At 39.1% G+C, this 17152-nt stretch overlaps 1 protein-coding gene across 1 annotated transcript in view; it reads left to right on the forward strand.

Annotated features, from left to right (window-relative positions):
• The window catches only part of rras2 (RAS related 2), a 29368-nt gene that overhangs the window by 3408 nt on the left and 8808 nt on the right, over positions 1 to 17152 (forward strand). The gene's annotated exons all lie outside the window — the stretch shown is intronic.

The following is a 17152-nucleotide window of genomic DNA, read 5'->3' on the forward strand; positions in this document are numbered from 1 at the left end:
TTTTTGAAAAAAGCTATGATTTACATCAAGAAATATGTGACCAAATAAGTAAATAACAATATAAATCAGTCTACCTTTGGTTTGATACTTGATTCTATGAGCATATTTCAGTCATTTCTCAAAAGGACTGAGGTTCGATACCTAGTGCTGATCTTGAGGGTACTGAGCAGAGCCTAAGACAAAAAATGGACTACTGTGCTGATGCTGGGATTTCTGGGAGTCAGGGGATAAGAGATGATGTCCCTAGCAAGAACAAAGTGGCATGTCCCATGGAGCTGCTGGCCAACCTAATGCAAAGCAGTTGACTGGAGCTGAAATAGCATTGGGATGACATAACATTGAGTCATCTGACAAAAGTTGTGGAACACAGTGTGTCGTTTAATGTGACGTCTATGAGGGAGGAAGCGTCCCAAGTAAGGGAAAACATGACTCACACTGGCCATGTGAGACTGCATGTGGGGTGGTTTGTGTAGGTTTGTTTTTATCCCCCAAAATAATAGCAAATCAAAACCAGACTTCATTTACACAGAGTTAACATAGATGCTACTGGAATGAGACGGCTCTGTAATGAGATGTTGTGTCATCTGATTGCTGACTGAAAAGCATGGTGTTGCTTGCTCACATGCTTGCTAATATTAGTGTGGTGGGTGCCTTTGGCAGGGGAGATTCATGCACGAGAGCAGAACATCCTGAGTGATCAAGTCCAGACAGATAAGTTGAGGATTTTTGTAGACCTCAGCTGAAACACATAAGTGACCTCTCTTTCTTTCTCTCTTATACCCATACGCCCTTTCTACATATCTCACATATTTTCAAGCATATCTTTGATTACATAGATATGGGGTCATCTAGGAAGAAGTATTAATTCAATAAAGCAATCCTGCATTATAAGGACAGCCCTCCTTGGGCATTTGGAGGCACGGGATGGGAATGGTAGTAGTGTTGGAGATGAATGCGCCGCCATTTCATGTGAATTTCTCAGAAACAGCCACAGGTGGTTAGACAAAAGTGTTTGCAATGACGCTTTTGTGCATGTGTTTGTGATTTAGTTTAGCAGTTTAAGTTGCATGTAACACTACACACAGCATACTCAGCCCATTTATGGATACGGGTAGGTTTGTAACTTTCTGTCTGGCTCAGTGATATGTCACATGCCATGCCTTTGAGTGCAAACAATTCCATTCTGACCGCTGTTTCTTCATCTCCTTTAAGGGAGTTAATATTTTTTCTTTGTAACGGAAGACTGAACCAAATGACACTAAGCTATTTTTGAGGCTAGGGGTTGCAGCTGTGGCAGGTGTGTGTGTGTGTATGTGTGCGCCTGTGAGGGCAGGTGAAGAGTACATTGTTTGTTTAGCTCTGTGGGAGGGTCACCTGTTGATTTCTCACAGAACAGAACCACAAAGAGAGCAAATAAGCCCTTCATTGGTTTTCACAACAGGAACTCTAACCTTGAAGTAAAACAAATGTACATTTGAAGTACATAAACTACAATTATCATATTTAAAGATGTGGAAGAATACCCAACAGCGCTATGTCACCCAGAGAAAAAAACTGTGCCTCTTCAAATTGTGTTACTATCACACAAAATGTAAATTGCAAACAACCCCTGCAGACCTGCTGTTTTTGTGAATGGTTTCACAATTACTCTGCTTGTGACTCATCCACGCGGTTGACAATATCAGCATGCACAAAAATGAAAGAAAACTACTTGAGTTCTGCATGCTTTGAAATCAGCATGCTAGTGTGTATATGTAAGGCTAAAAAACAAAATACTCTCAGTCATTTGATAATAGGTCTTTGTCATTCTTATTTATTTTTAAAAGTACATTTAGTATAAGGGTTCTGCTTCATGTTACTATGCTCCAGTAATGACTTAACAGTGCTATTCAAAATAATAGCTTGCATGCATTGAGCATAGTACCACACAGTCTGTGTTACTGTACCTTATTTTCCCTTTCCTTATGAAAAGTTAATGTGACAACTATATTGTATATATCGAGAACAATTATTTTTTTTGCTTACCTTATTGCTATTATAGAAACATTTGTCCTCCTTATAGCATCCTTCAGATGTGCCCAGGTCAAACAACCCGGGTCCTACGCAGGACTCTGGAGTTCAGTAAGACGAGGGGAGGAGGACTGTGTGCCTACGTAAATGATGCTTGGTGCTCAACCGCAGTCAAAGTGAATGGACAATGTTTATCAGATTTTTTTTTTTTTTTAATGTTGAGAAGTCGGCCATTATATCTGCACAGAGAATTCTCAAGTGTTTTTGTCGTTGCTGTTTACATTCCTCCAGATGCAAAATCAAAAAATGCACTACAGGAACTCTATGAGGTCATCAGCAGTCACATGAAAAAACAGCCAAATGGGGACCATTTTAGTCTATCAGACCATATTTCTCTGCTTCTTCAGCCCACTTACGCCAGCTGATTAAAAGGGTCAAACCACAGTCTATGGGTCAAACCAACAATTTAAACAGTCAAGGTTTGTACAGAGGAGGCTACAGCAGCTCTGCAGGACTGTTTTGCCAACACGGATTGGAGTCGGTGTCGGTTCAGAGAGGCCGCCACCCAGGTGAGCCTCATCAACCTTGAGGAATGTACATCATCAGTGACATCAGCAAATGTGTTGATGATGTGGTGATCTCTAAGACGATAAAATCATTCCCCAATCAGAAGGATGAATGGAGAGGTGAGGGTTCTATCCAGAGCCAAAAAATATGGTTCTCGGTTGGGTGATGAAGCTTAGAGCACCACCAGAGCTAGAGACTGGCATCAAGGAGGTGAAGATAGGTGGCAGGCCATCAGAAACATCACATTCACGCTGTACACCCACGACTGCATCCCTTGACATGGAGAGAACTCTGTTGTGAAGTTTGCGGACGACTCATCGGCCATCGGACCGGAGGGCTCTGCAACATGTGACAAAAACTGCTCAAAAGATAATTGGTACCCATCTCCCAAGCATCAGCGATATCGGTGAGGTGAGGTGAGGTGAGGTGCCTACGCAGAGCCCAAAGGATATTAAAGGACAGTACCCACCCCAGCCACAGCCTGTTCACCCTGCTGCGTTCTGGAAAGAGATATAGAAGTTTCTGCTGCCGCACCACCAGACTGCAGAGCATCTTTGTCCGACTCCCAAGTTATCAGACTATTAAACTCAAATTCATCCTCCACGGAATGTAGTTCATTTCAGTCTACCATTGTAATAATTGCTTTTAGATTACTGTATATTGACTGCTACATAGCAGAAGGGAGTTACAATCTCAATTTTACTTTATAGTCTGTTGTAATGTGACAAATAAATCTACCTTTTACCTTTTCATGAGCAGTGTTGGAGTAACGTGCATTCACCCATTAAAATAGACAAGTCTATCCTGCATCCCTGGTTTGTTTTGAAGGGACTATAGTTCTGCTGTGATAGGAAAACATTTAATGAAAACTAAATCACCAGCCAGCCTTAACTGGTCAATTTGTATTGTCCTTCTTCTATGTGCATCTTTTCTTTTTTCAGATGTCACCGTGGAAGTGTACACACTTAATTATACATCTTTACTTCTCGGACTTCAGTAAACATCAAACTCTAACCAGATATAACCTAGCATAAGTATATTTCTAAATACGTTTTTTCTGTGACCAATTAGGTATGAATTCGGCAGTTCTTGTGGTTGGTGCCTGTGAAGCACTGAAGCAACAGACGTGTATAGAGCATACATACACTATTTACAAGTTTAGTTTTCCTTTGTTAGACAACTATACGCTCAGGTTTCTGTGTGTAAAAGTTGGCATATCATAGCAACAGTAGTAGGAAGTAGAAATTTGAATTCTATTTTTTTCTTATTAAATTGCACAATTTAATAAGACTGCCAGAAGTTATACCAGACAGAGGGACGTCAGAGTGGTTATGACACAGTGCTTTTTTACTGATGGTGGCAGGGCATAAAGCTGGCAGTATTGGTTGTTCAACATCTTTGCCAGAGCAAAGTATCTCAAAATGAAAGACCAGATATCCATATAATTTGCCATGAATATTTATTGTTCCCAGAGGGTGGATCCTGATGTTTTAGGTAACCTTTCTTGTTGCACCAGCAACAGCCCAAAACGTATACGTGTGCATAAGCAATATATAAATGTAATGGGGAGATTGCCATGATATATACCGATCACATTCTTGCCACTATCTTATAATGTAATGGGTAGCCACGTGTGCAATCTGCTGAATACATTCATGCTTCCATGGAGATAAACCCATTTGATTATAATGGCCCCATGCCCTTTTTTCACCGAAAAATTCTACACAACTAAGAATTAATTCTAATTAGATACAGTGAAATGTCTAATCAGTATGTTGTTTTTGCCATTCAAGATGTTTGTATTTTGGGATGTGATGCATATTGCAGCACCAAGGGCCACTAGTGAGACTATTTTCTTGTTTGAATCCGTGGATACAGTAAATGCACTCCCATTGCCAAGGTAATTTTCTTGAATGTGGCACAATGCCAGACAGTACACCATAGGAATGTTCATGCAAAAGGGAGTTTGGGATCTCTAAAGACACTCCCACCCATCTGGGAAAGATGGGTGGGAGTGGGTGGGAGAACGAGAGAGACTAGCAGGTCATCCCTTTTGCTTCAAGCTAATGAGAAACTATCCAGGGAGTAAGACTACTATATTTACTTTATTAATCAGCAATAACTGGTAATACAATAAAGATATTACAACACGAGGCACAACTGGATGTTTGTATATTTTTGTGGAACTAATAGGAGTACAACACACCAATTTAACAACCATTTCACTCCCCTTTCGTCTGTTTCTTGAGTGACTTTCAGTGGCCTTTATCTGTTGACACATGTTGACTAAAGTTGGCTTGGATCCATGTCCACATGTTTGTCCATACACACATATACCAATGCTTAAACCTGAAAGAACAATGGTTACTGCTCACCTTCTTTTGTGAGTGTGCTTCCTCATTCTACACACTTCTGCTGTGTATTGTTATTGCATGTGTTTGTTTTAAATAAGTTCTGTTTTTCTTTTCCATAAAAACTCTTGTCACTCTTATCATCTTGTGTAATTTAGTTTTTGTAGTTTACACAATAATCTCCTTGTTCAGTGAAAGGAGAACTTCATCCCCGATGTGGGGCTGTACCATTTTTGTGATCTGGCGTATGAGCATATGACACCCTCCTCAAGTCAAGAGAAATGCCAGTAATTATTAGAATGTATCCATCCCACTCATCCACACACACCCTGACTTATATGCAGCCTTGAATACAACAGTAAGAGAGGTAATATCAAAAGATAATATAAGAAGAATATATCTTTTAAGGTGATAAGATAGGAAAAAAAATTGGAAGTTGCATGGTTAGTTATCAGATGCTCTCTAAACCAGTCCCCATTCATTTTTCCTGAAGAATCTCCTCTGCATTGTAAAGCAGAATTGTTAACTGGAGCGAGGGTGTGATCTGCAGTGTGGCCAGCCAGACATTACAGATCTGAGATCGGATGATAATTTCACCCTCTTTGATGTCTCTCCCTCTGTGTCTCTCTGCAACATCCACTTTTTAATTTATTCAGTTTGTTTGTAAGACCCAGCGCATATTAATAAACATTACTGTAAATATGCTAAAACTAGCCCAAACATTTCATCTGTTATCCCTGGCCACGTGCGAAGTTGGCAGCCGAAAATCAAGTTTCACTAAAACAGATGTAAGGTAACAGAAAGAGTAATGCGTGTATGCACAAGTCAGTAAGACACTAACAAAAGAGTGAAGAGTTTAATCTTATAAGCATACACTGAAAAAATTGGTTTGTCCTGATGGCACATGGTTATAAAAGCCAAGCCTATATACTTCCACTACTACAGAAATATTAAAAATAAGTAGTGGTACTGTTTGAAAGGTATTGCATGTCGGTGAAGTGACGCATTAGTTAATGCAGATTTTGCTTAATATATTTACATTTCCTTTAATTTCCTTTTTGCTTTGCACAACATTCAATTTTGCAGCCTATTAAAATTGCCCTATTTGAATTATTTTAAGGATGAGTTTTATAATCCTCCATTATTCTCCACTATATAGTGGAGAATAGTTAGTAAATAAACACATAATCTTTATAAATTTCATTGAAAGGTAGATCTGAACTTCACTTATCTGTTCTTAGACAATTAACAGGGAAGGAGGCAATGACTATATCCAAATGATTACTGTGGTAGTTACTTAGAATGACACATAGTAATATGCAGATTCTAAAGAAAACTGAAACATGATTAAACATCCGCAGTCTCTTGATGCTGCTGAGATTAACGCAATAATCAACAGATTGTCCCTTTGCATTTTTAAGTTAGCAACGAGTATTGAAAACTGGCAGGTAATGAAAGCATTAAGACACTGAATGTCTGTTCATATTTATAATGTTGTTTACTTATTTGTTGATCTGATAGTTCCAAAATGAAATTCAAATGTTTTCAGACGACATTTCACCTTTTACAGCTTTGCCATTTATCACTAATAAATGGTGGGTGGGGGGGATGCATTGAAAAATGATTGTTCAGGTATCTGTACCAAATCATGTTTTTAGGACGTATGAGTTGGGCCTGTGGTCAGTGCTGTAAGAGCTTCTTTTAAACCTAAATATCAAACCACAACATGAACGTGATAAATATACATCGATAGGTGTTTTGACTCTTGTGTTAATAGAAAAAAAGAATGACTCAGTTGCCGTTTTCTGGAAACATTCTACTCTCTTGATCTCAACAGCTCTTCACATGCTGCTTTTCACTTTTATATGTAATATTACATCATTAAATAAAGCCTGTACATGCTAAATATGACTTGCAACAAAAGAATGTGTTCTGAGGTTCAATTTAGGGCTGGGCAATAAAACAAAAATGATAATTATCGCGATATAATTTACTTCAACAACAAATGTTCAATAAATGTTTTCATTTATATCTTGAACAAATTAGCACTTACTTTTTCTATTAAAACATTTATTTTGTTGAGGAATCATAATTGTTTTGAATATTCTACCTCAGAAATGTTAAGTGATCCACTGTTTGGCAAGTGTTATGGTCATGTTCTGACCATAAAGAAGCGTTTAAAACAACAATTAGCCATCTGGTTTCGTCACATTTCACCCAGGAGCAAAAAACCTTTTAAACTAGAAAGAAATGATTTGACATTTATCGTGATAATTATCGGTAATTATTATCGATTTTTGGCATTATCTCCAGGCCCTAGTTCAATTTCATACATTTTACCATTAAAAAAATAATTTTAATGATAGCAGTATGAGGCATAAAACAATTTAATGTGTACTTTGGACTTGTAGCATTTCCCTCTGAAAGGTAAAAAAGATTCCTACATTCACCTGCGATATCCCCCCTTGTTTTCCGGTCACTGCCCCTCACAGAGTCACACAGACAGCGAGGGCAGTCGGTTCTTCTGTGTTGTTTTTTGGCTATTGTTCTGTATTCACACATAACTGTCCACAGTATCAGGTCTCACATCTCAGAGTCATATAACAACAACTCTGGCTATGGGAAACTGACATGCTACAAATAGAAACCCACTCCCACCAGCTTCTAACATTTAACATTCCAAATGTATGAACACCTTTTGATGAGACAGTCTGTTTTTAATCAGCATATTACTGGTGCTAGTGTTGATTATATATACTGTATAGTGTTGATTTTGTCATTAGTGTGTATCCCTTTTGGAACTTTGTCTACGCTGTTATTTAAAATAGTACTGCTTTCTGTAGTGTGTCACATGTATAGGGGACATTTTTCATGCAACTTAGTTGATAGAGCACTATGAATGGTTCTTTTTATATGTCCTGTACTTGTCGCTGATGTTGGGCCCAGAGCTGCCTGCCAGGCAGCTGGTGGACATTTGGCACGTCTCATTCAGACACTGTCCAAAAGCCTGTGGGGCACCTGCTGTCCATCAGGGGGAGGTGAAGCATGGAATGAGACAACCCCTCAACAGGTGACAGTACAGCACGACTCAATGTCCAAATGTGCGGACGACAATGGCCAAGTGTGACTTCTGTCCTAAACAAATGAGCTTCTGACTCTATCTCCCACTGATATGATACCAGATCATAATCCAAAAGGCTGTTCAGTAACCATTAGGTACACGTGTAGATACAATCGGGAATATTTGCGTCACACAGCTGTGTGTGACTGTTATACTGATCTAACACATGCAGCAAATGTGACTGTGTCTTCAGCAACTGTGTCGGCAAGCCTGGTGCAGAATTCTAAATTGGCACACGCCAGTGCACACTAACTCAACAGCTGCCTAAAAAGTGTGATTGGTATGTCTAACCAAAACATCGTCTTCTCACAGCCAGGCCTTTCTAGATGCTAGTTAAAGCATGTGGAGCTCAGGTCCCTGCACAAACAAAAGACTTTCACCTCGTGGAGAGAGTTAGCACTCTTGTTAACTGCAACTTACTACTTGTCAGCAGCGCAAATTTGTAGGTCAACTTTTGCCATGCTATTCCATTGGAATAAATTCATTCGGCTGTTTAAATGCTGGATCAGTCCACTTCAACCAGGAAGAGATCGGGTAAATTTGAAGGCCATAGCATAGGATTCACATCATTTGTGTACTCATCAAACTGTTCATCAAGACCTGCCATCACCCATCTGACATACACAAATGTTGATTATTATCATTTTCTATACCCATGTAGAAGGACTTTTAATGATGGCGACTGGAACTCGAGAGAGAGAAGAGAAGATGTTTCCATTAGGTCTTATTTATGAGGAGTTGCCTGATTGAGTAATACCATTTCTGGTGCCTGTGTTGCAGGAGTGCTGGCCTAAAAGCACAATAGTAATGACGCTGTGTATCTGACATGATGCCAGTGAGTGGCCCCATTTGCTTTGACATATCACTCCATGCTAAGAATTATAGTCTGCTGCAGAGTACACTGGTGCAGAAATACACACTCAGCAGTTGTACTAGGGGAGAGAGGGGAGATGGTGGAGAAGACGAAGTCATCCCTGCAGGTGCTGTACAGTTAAGTCTTTTTAGAGATGTTCGGGAGAGAATGGATCCTTTTAAAGTAGGTTTCAATAGAAAATAGTTTGTCGTGGTGTAATATGTCAGTTATGGGCATGTCCACTGACTTTTTGTTTAGTTATAAATTATTAATCTTCTCTAATCTTAATTGGTAAACCAACTCTTTGGACTCTGTGACTCTTATTTATTTTCAGCACTGATCAGCATGCCATTATTTAGTCAGTCATACGGTTTCCCTGAAAACCATAGACTACAGACTGTGAGCCACACTCCGTTGAGTGACTTTGTATGGGTTTTTGAAAGTCACACAGTAGTTTCTCTGTCCACACAGCCACTGCAGTAGCTGGTGTCCTCTTGCTGAGCCGTCACAGTAATGCTTTGTTGATGTGAGTGTGTGCAGTACTACTTCTGCGCAAAGACAAGCAGAGGGAGAAAAATTTAATAAAGCCTTTAATGAAACAAAAACATATGCAAACACTACACTGTCTGAGACAATGGGTCACAACAAGGCTTGACAATCTCAATATATAACAGTGTAGTTTTTGTTTAAAAGCTTTATGGCCGGAGAAACTGCAGTTGCTATTTTATCTTTTACTGGACTTTTTTATATTATAATCCCTACTCCCTAACTACAGGAACTTCACAGACCTATTGCTCACTGTTCTGTTGGCGCTTGCTTCATTTCTCCTCTACATCTATTCCACTTAATATGGGATGATTTTGATATAGTCACATGGGTCAAGGTTTTCCCACTTCCACAAAAGCAGGCATTGATGAAGATTCACCAGAACAAAACTCAGTCAGGGGGACTCACTATGTATATTAGAGAGTAACTCTTATCAAAATAAGTCTTTTATTTTCTGTCCCTCCAAGCAAAACAAGGAAGGGCTGTAGAGAAAACTGCATCGATAACCCAACAATGGCTAGGCTTAAGGGAGGCTTAATGCAGGGAAGGGGAACATTAGTGATGTCACATGACATCAGCTAGAACAATAAGGGTGGTTCACACAGTTCTCCGTCTTTGTGTTGTTCTGTTGAATCAGTTTGTGGGCTTCTAAAGTATTTGCACAGGTCTCCACTTGTAATTCAACAAAATGTTCTTATGAAATGAAGATAAAGAAATAGTTTGTAGTGTGACCGCTATTGAGCAAACAGGCTGCTTTGAGCCCAGTGATCTGATGGAAGAAGGCCTTTAAATGGCACCTCTTTGATTTTGTGACTTTGAGCAGGTTCAAAAGTGTTCAGAGTCCAGCACACATTGATATTTAGCTGGGGCGATTGAAGTCTTAATGCCAGAGAGGTTAGAGGAAAGCAGGGGGTTGACTGTGCCAGGAGTTGGCCTACTTGGTGGGACATTTATCCTCTGCTTTATTCTCTGCATGAGTGCTATCCCCGACTCTACAGCCTTGAATGCTAGCTGGGCCAGTCAGCTCATACAGTATGTAACTTTCTTTTATTGTAAAATGCCAGTAGGCTATGTTCTGCATAGTACCATTTGATTGTAACCATTACTACTGTCTGTTACAATGACAACCACAGGAATCTGGGAATATGGCAACAGTCCTTTAGTTCAAGCAAAACAAGTAGGACAGACAACAACCAATTTAACCCAAATATGAACATTAAATATTTGGAAGTGAAAATGAATGGTGAACACAGTAGAATGTTCATTATAATCTTCCAATTGTGATTACACTGAAAAACTGTGTGCGTGCAGTGCCACTGGGAGTACAGTAGCTCAAACCAGGGAGTAGCACGTCAGAATTTACAAATACATTTACTGGAGCTGAAACGATTAGGCGATCAATCCATTCGCCTATTGACAGAAAATTCATAGGTTCATTATTTTAATTATTGATTAATCATGACAGTAATTTTGTCAGCATTCTCTGATTTTAGCTTCTGAAATGTGAGGATTTGATGTGTGTCATCTATAATAGTAAACTGAGTATCTGGTTGGATAAAGCAAGGAATTTAAAGACACCGCTTTGGGCTCTGGGAAATTATAATGTAAATTTGTCACTATTTACTGGTATTTTATTGACAAAACAATTAATAGATTTATTGGAAAATGATATGTCAGATTATTTGAAATGAATATAATTGTTAGTTGTAGCCGTGACATTTACAATGGACCGTAATAGTTTTAACTTTAATCTCTGATTTAAATTTTAACCCCTTGACACCGATTGTCGCAAATTCACATCATACCTCTTCCTTGCAGACTGCAAGCCAAGATAGCTCATGGATTCCCCCAATGCCTGTTGGTGCATATTTGATACGTACCTAGGAACCTTTTGCAAGCCCTGGTTTCTCGTTTATGCCTGTTGTCACTAATTTGCATCATACCTACACATACCTGAATTTATATCTTTTCTATGTTCTATAGACAAATTAACAATCTTCACTTAATTTAACATCAGCTTGAAAGCAAATAAAAACACAAAGAATGTTTTTTATTTTTTGATTGTAAAAAAATTCAGGCATTAAGGGGTTAAATAAGTGTGAAAACACTGTCTGGTTGATCATCTGACCACTTGAGTCCTACTGGACTGTGATGCGGATGCGCCCCATTTCTCAGCAAGTGACTGAGTAAAATATTGTCATAGCCAAACAAAGAAATTACCAAAAGTCCAAATATTATCACAAAAAAGACATACATTTCAAAGGCAATAGAACACAGAAAGATGACATTGATTGATTGAAGGATTTATTGATTGATTGGTAAGAATCATTCTGCCAGAGGTCATATAGTTTTCTATAGAAAATGTAATTTAGAAAAAGAGCAACAGACTTTAAAGTCTACATAGAATATAATTTAGAAAACATTCAAATATTGAATATGTATAAATATATATAAATAATATTGAACATTATTAGGGGTACTGGAACACCAAAAAAATCAAATAGTATATGGGTGTTGAAGCACCAAGTACGTAAAAGAATTAAAGAAGAACTAGTAACATGATAGCAGTGTGCCGGTGCTTTTTATATTTTGTTTGTGCAGCTCATAAACAAAACATACCTGCCACACCTGCAAAAAATTAATGGCTTCTGTTTGTTCGTCCTGAGAGAGTCCAAGGAGAACAGAACTGTTCTTCGCTGATTAGTAAGACCCCACATGAAATCCATTTAAAGGATTTTTCCATTTCTTTTGACAACTTGAAACTTTTTGTAGTTTTGGCCATCATCATTTCTGTTGCTTACAATAAAAATTAAATTTTCCTTTAACTTCAGAGGGGCAGGATCTACAATTCGAGTGAAGTCATGGTACTGGATGACTTTAAGCATTATGCTAAGGTTTTATCTGGTGGGGCAATGTTTTTTACTTGTCTGCCGGCATTTAAGGACAAGGTGATGATGCTATGGATCTGTCATGCATTAGGAGGAAGAGAGCTTGTAGGAGTGATGTGCATGGGTTCATTTAATTGGGCATCGGGCCAAACGATCAGCGCTACCTCTAGACTACATTGTCTAACTGTAAACATTCAAATGCACTGTGGATGTTGAGCATGCACCCTGATCATTTGGCTTTACAGCAGTGGTTTAAGACTTTTGGAAATGACTAGTGTCAATCAAAACTTTTTGTTATTTCCAAGTCATTCTCCGCAGCAATGTGTAAAGCGTAGTGTTCCCAGCTTTAACAGAATAGTCCCCAGTGGCCCTTTTAAGGCAGTGAACACATTGTGTGCTCTCTTTCTCTCCTTGTGTATTAGGTATTGAATAAATGACCTTTCTGGTGTGCATGAGCTCATGGGAAAAGTGGGTGTTTCCACAGGAAGTTAATGCCTTTCCCTCCCCCTCTTTTTCTCTTTCTCTCCCCATCTCCATGTAGCCTACAGTCTCCCTCCCCCTCAAATTTTTCATTCTGTCTTATTTTTTTCCTCTTGTGCTCCTAAGTACTCAACAAAACAAAGCTCCTCACACAAATTCCGGTCACTTGTGTAAAACCTTGTAAAGCATGAGAAGAAAGGCGATGATGGAGGAAGACAGACAGTGTAAAAATGCAATTTTGCATTCTCATTCTCATCTGTTAAATCTTAAAACCTTATGGTGGCAGCTGCTCAGAGTCCAGCCACAGAGGTATGGCAAAGGTTAAACCTGCGCTTTTGTTTGGGGACAGGAAGTGATACAGATGCCCTCAGTCAAATTTCTGTTTTCCTTAGATTGGTGCCCCATGCTACTCTGCTTTGGTGTGTGGTGCTTAGGTAATCAAGAAAGGTTTGACTTATGCACAGATTACAGTAGATCAGTGGACTGAGATTCTGAATGGTTCCAAGTATATAGGTATAAAAAAAAGAGAATGTTTCGGAGAGATATTTTACAAAGTGTAGTTTACATTTATTATCAGTTAACCATCAAGAAAGAATGGCATGACTATGTATGCCATTATACATTTTTGACGAATTTATTAGCCTGTACAATGTATGAGTTGGTCTTGTCATGTCATGACATGTTATCAGAAATGGATCATCACAATTTGTCACCTTCCGCTGCTGTCTAGCTGAGGGTGCAACTTGGCAGGCTGCAGACTGTCTGGCCTGAAGTTTGTGTCCTTAATTGAAATTGCTGCACTTGGCTCTGGCCCACCGAACAAGTCTTAGAAATGGCTTGTTTCACCTGTCAGCTTGAGGGCAACTCCCCCCAGCCAACCACTCCTATGCAGCTTCTTGGTGCTGATGTCTCACTCTATGTAGCCATTGGTATTGCTCTGTCAGAAGAACTAAACGCGAGGACCAGTTTGTTGAAGCTTAACACTCACTGTAAGAGAATATATATATATATATATATATATATATATATACTTTATTTAACCAGATAAAAGTCTGACTGAGATTTTCCAGAGTGACCTGGCCAAGAGAGCAACAGGTAGAGGTATTTCCTGATAGTGAATGATCATCGTTTCAGACTTTTTTCTATTGTGAGGTTTCAGTCTTCAGCCACTTTTTATTCAGCTGGGCTTCTATTTCAACATGTTTGATACAATTGGCATGTGTCTTGCACTGTGACAGAAAATGCACACCATCATTAGCCAATGAGAGCACAGTTCTGCTATTGTACTAAAGGTGCAATTTTAGAGTAGTTTCACTGATTCAAAGGTGTGTTGCAGTGAAAAAACACTGTGACTATCTCTTCAATTTTTCATGAACAAAGCTTACTGATTACACAAAAAATAGCACGAGTCTTGAGAATGAGAATCCCCTTCAGTTTACTTCGCAAAATGCATGAAACCACGTTTAGCTTATTTTCACACCCACTCCTCAATCCAGAGTTGTTCTTCTTTTTACTATTTGTTCGTCCACAATGTGCACAAAACAAATGCGTTTGAGTGATGGTTCTGGGGTTATTGGGAATGCCTGTACTTGATCAAAATAAGATTGGTCTTACTCCCAAAATTCCAAATGACATAATCTATTGTAGTATGTATTAGGTGGCAGGCTGAAGTGTGTTGGTGCAGCTAATGAGGAGGCTGGGGAATATTATAAATCTGCAGATGCGTTATTTTCCTAGAATAACGCAATTTAATGGCATTCAGTATACATTTTTCTTTAATTAAAGAATAGCTACGGCTGATGATTTCTAAGTCAAGGTCTGTGAATTCTCATTGGGCATTGGGCCATCTGCAGAAGGTAATTAACTCCTAGCCGTGTTGATGACTGTTTGTTTTAGCTCAGCATTCCCTCTCAGTATGACAGTCCAGTAGGCAGGCGCACCATTTCCCCTCATCTGTGTAGGTGCAGTGTGTTTTTGTTAATTAATTGCCCAAGGTGTTTTGTGGGTTTTTATTGTAGTTCAAATCTCAGTTTTCTGTGTGTTGCTGCTGAATCATTGGTTTAGTGCTTTGTGTAGTTAATATTGGTGAAAGAGCAGTGAAAGAGGTGGCTCTAACCAAACAAGTAGGATAACTGACAGAGATGGAAAAAGGATCTATATTTAGTGTCAGTAAAGCTGTTTGTGTGGAGAGGAAGTGGGTGCATAGTGCAGCATGATGTTGATTACACGCCTACACATATCACATATTCTTGCTTTCCTTGAATGTGGCAACTAGCAGTCGTAAGAGAGGATTCACTGCTTTATGTCTCGATTGAAGAGTCGTCGGCTAACAACAAAACCAGACCAGGTGCATGAAAGAGATTTATATTCAAATTATGTAACACTACAAGCTGGACCGCATGTGGCATTTGATATTTACATTGAATAGTGAAGTGTTTACAAGACAAATACACCTACACTGATTTGATGCTATCTTTATGTGGCAAAGATTTGTCATTTCAGTCATCTTTAAATGCATCACTGATTTGAAAGTTATCGCTAAATAGTTTAAAGTATTTGTGATTTGGTTGTTGACCTACGTGAAGTTTTCAACAAAAAATGTGATAATAGATTGAGTAATTTTAAGACATTTTTCAAGAAAAAATGATAAATAATTTTGGGCTCCAGCTTCTCAAATGTAATAATTTGCTGTGATCCTCTATCTTACATCATTGTCAAATTGAATTTGTCCAGGTACTGAACTGATGGTCCGTCTGTGTTTCACAAATGATCCAGATACAGAACAGCTCAGCACAAAAAGCTGTGCTGCAGCTGAGACTCATCCACCATGGATTCATGGTGAAAACAGGCCTCTAATGTTTTCCTGGTGTGAGTGTGCATGTGCTGTGTGTGGGTGGAGGTCTGGGATGTATGGCTGGAATGCTGGAACTGAGTGACAGGTTTGGACTTTGGTAGGTAGGCGGGGTAGGGGAACATGTCGTCTGTGACATCACCACCACCCGAAGGCTTGGCCCGGGCCAGCTCCCTGCTTCAGAGGTGGAGTTTCCTTCCTGCTGAGCTGACCGGGACTGACTGTGGCCTGATCCACCTTGCCACCAACATCTACTGTACTGCAGCTTGTTTCTGCAGGCTTTTGGATTAGTCTCTCTGTCTCTTATTATGTTTTTTTTTTTTTTTATTATAGTTTTCCATAATGCTCAATTTTGCTTATTTGTACATTGTGCCTATGTAGCTACTAATTTTCTTTTGCATTCTTAAGTTAGGACACCTTGATTTGATAGTCTACTTAAAATTTACTTTCACTGCTGCTGAGCAGAGGTGAAAATCCAAGGATGTTAATAATCCTGTTTTTTTCGGCTCACAAATGCACACGCTCACGATGGTGGTCATGTCAGCACTGCCTAATAATTGCCTGAGTGGAGCTTCGGTTCGTTCTTAGTTCTTTTTTTTTGCGTCATTCCTCACTCCATGGAATGTACAAGTTGTTGTACAAGTTGTGTGTGTGTGTACAGACCAAACTACGCTACACTTTAAGAACTGAGCTGTTGTCCCCACTGTGAGTGTCTCCTCATGGCAGCTGTCCAATGTTTTCATGGAAATCTGTCTAGGAATCTGTCTGCCACCTCGGTACGTACCTGTGATATAGTCTGTCAGATAACAGTAAGAACACTGATGTAACAGCTTGTCTTGCAGATATGTTGGATATCATCTGAAGTGTTTCCCTATACCAAAATAATAAATAGAATTTCCAGAGAATTTCTGACAAAAACTATTTTGATAATCCATTCATCTTTCCAGTTATTTTCCCTTAAACAATATCAAAGATCTCTGGTTGCAGCGTCTCAAATGTGAGGATTCTTCTCTGTTTTATATCACTGTAAACTTAACACATCTTCAACGGTACTTTGGGCTTTGAGAAACAGTTCTTCTTTTTTACATTTTATATTCCAAACGACTAATCACTTAATTGTAAAAAAAACAAAACAGGCAACAACGTTAATGAATATAATCATTAGTTGCAGCCCTAAAAGGTGTCTCAAGAGTATTAACATGTTCTTTGATATGTGCTTAATGCTGTCTTAACAAACAGCTGTATTACTTTCACTTTGCAGTACCTTGTGGATGCTATTGCCCCCCGAAACCCTGTGGCAGCGTAACTCGACTCATACAACCTGATTCATTCTGGTTGAGCTGCCTGTTATGTCTGATGAAGTCATGGACTAATATAGGGATTTATAGGTCATAATACTGGCCATGACTCATGCTGGCTTATGTCACATAGTTATTGGTAGTCCTCCTGAGTCATGTTGCACTCCCTCACCTAGCCAGTCGCTGC

The sequence above is a fragment of the Micropterus salmoides genome, unplaced genomic scaffold, assembly GCF_014851395.1.
Source record: "Micropterus salmoides isolate LMB-PRFRI ecotype aquatic unplaced genomic scaffold, ASM1485139v1 Ms_hic_scaffold_6, whole genome shotgun sequence".
NCBI lineage: Eukaryota > Metazoa > Chordata > Actinopteri > Centrarchiformes > Centrarchidae > Micropterus > Micropterus salmoides.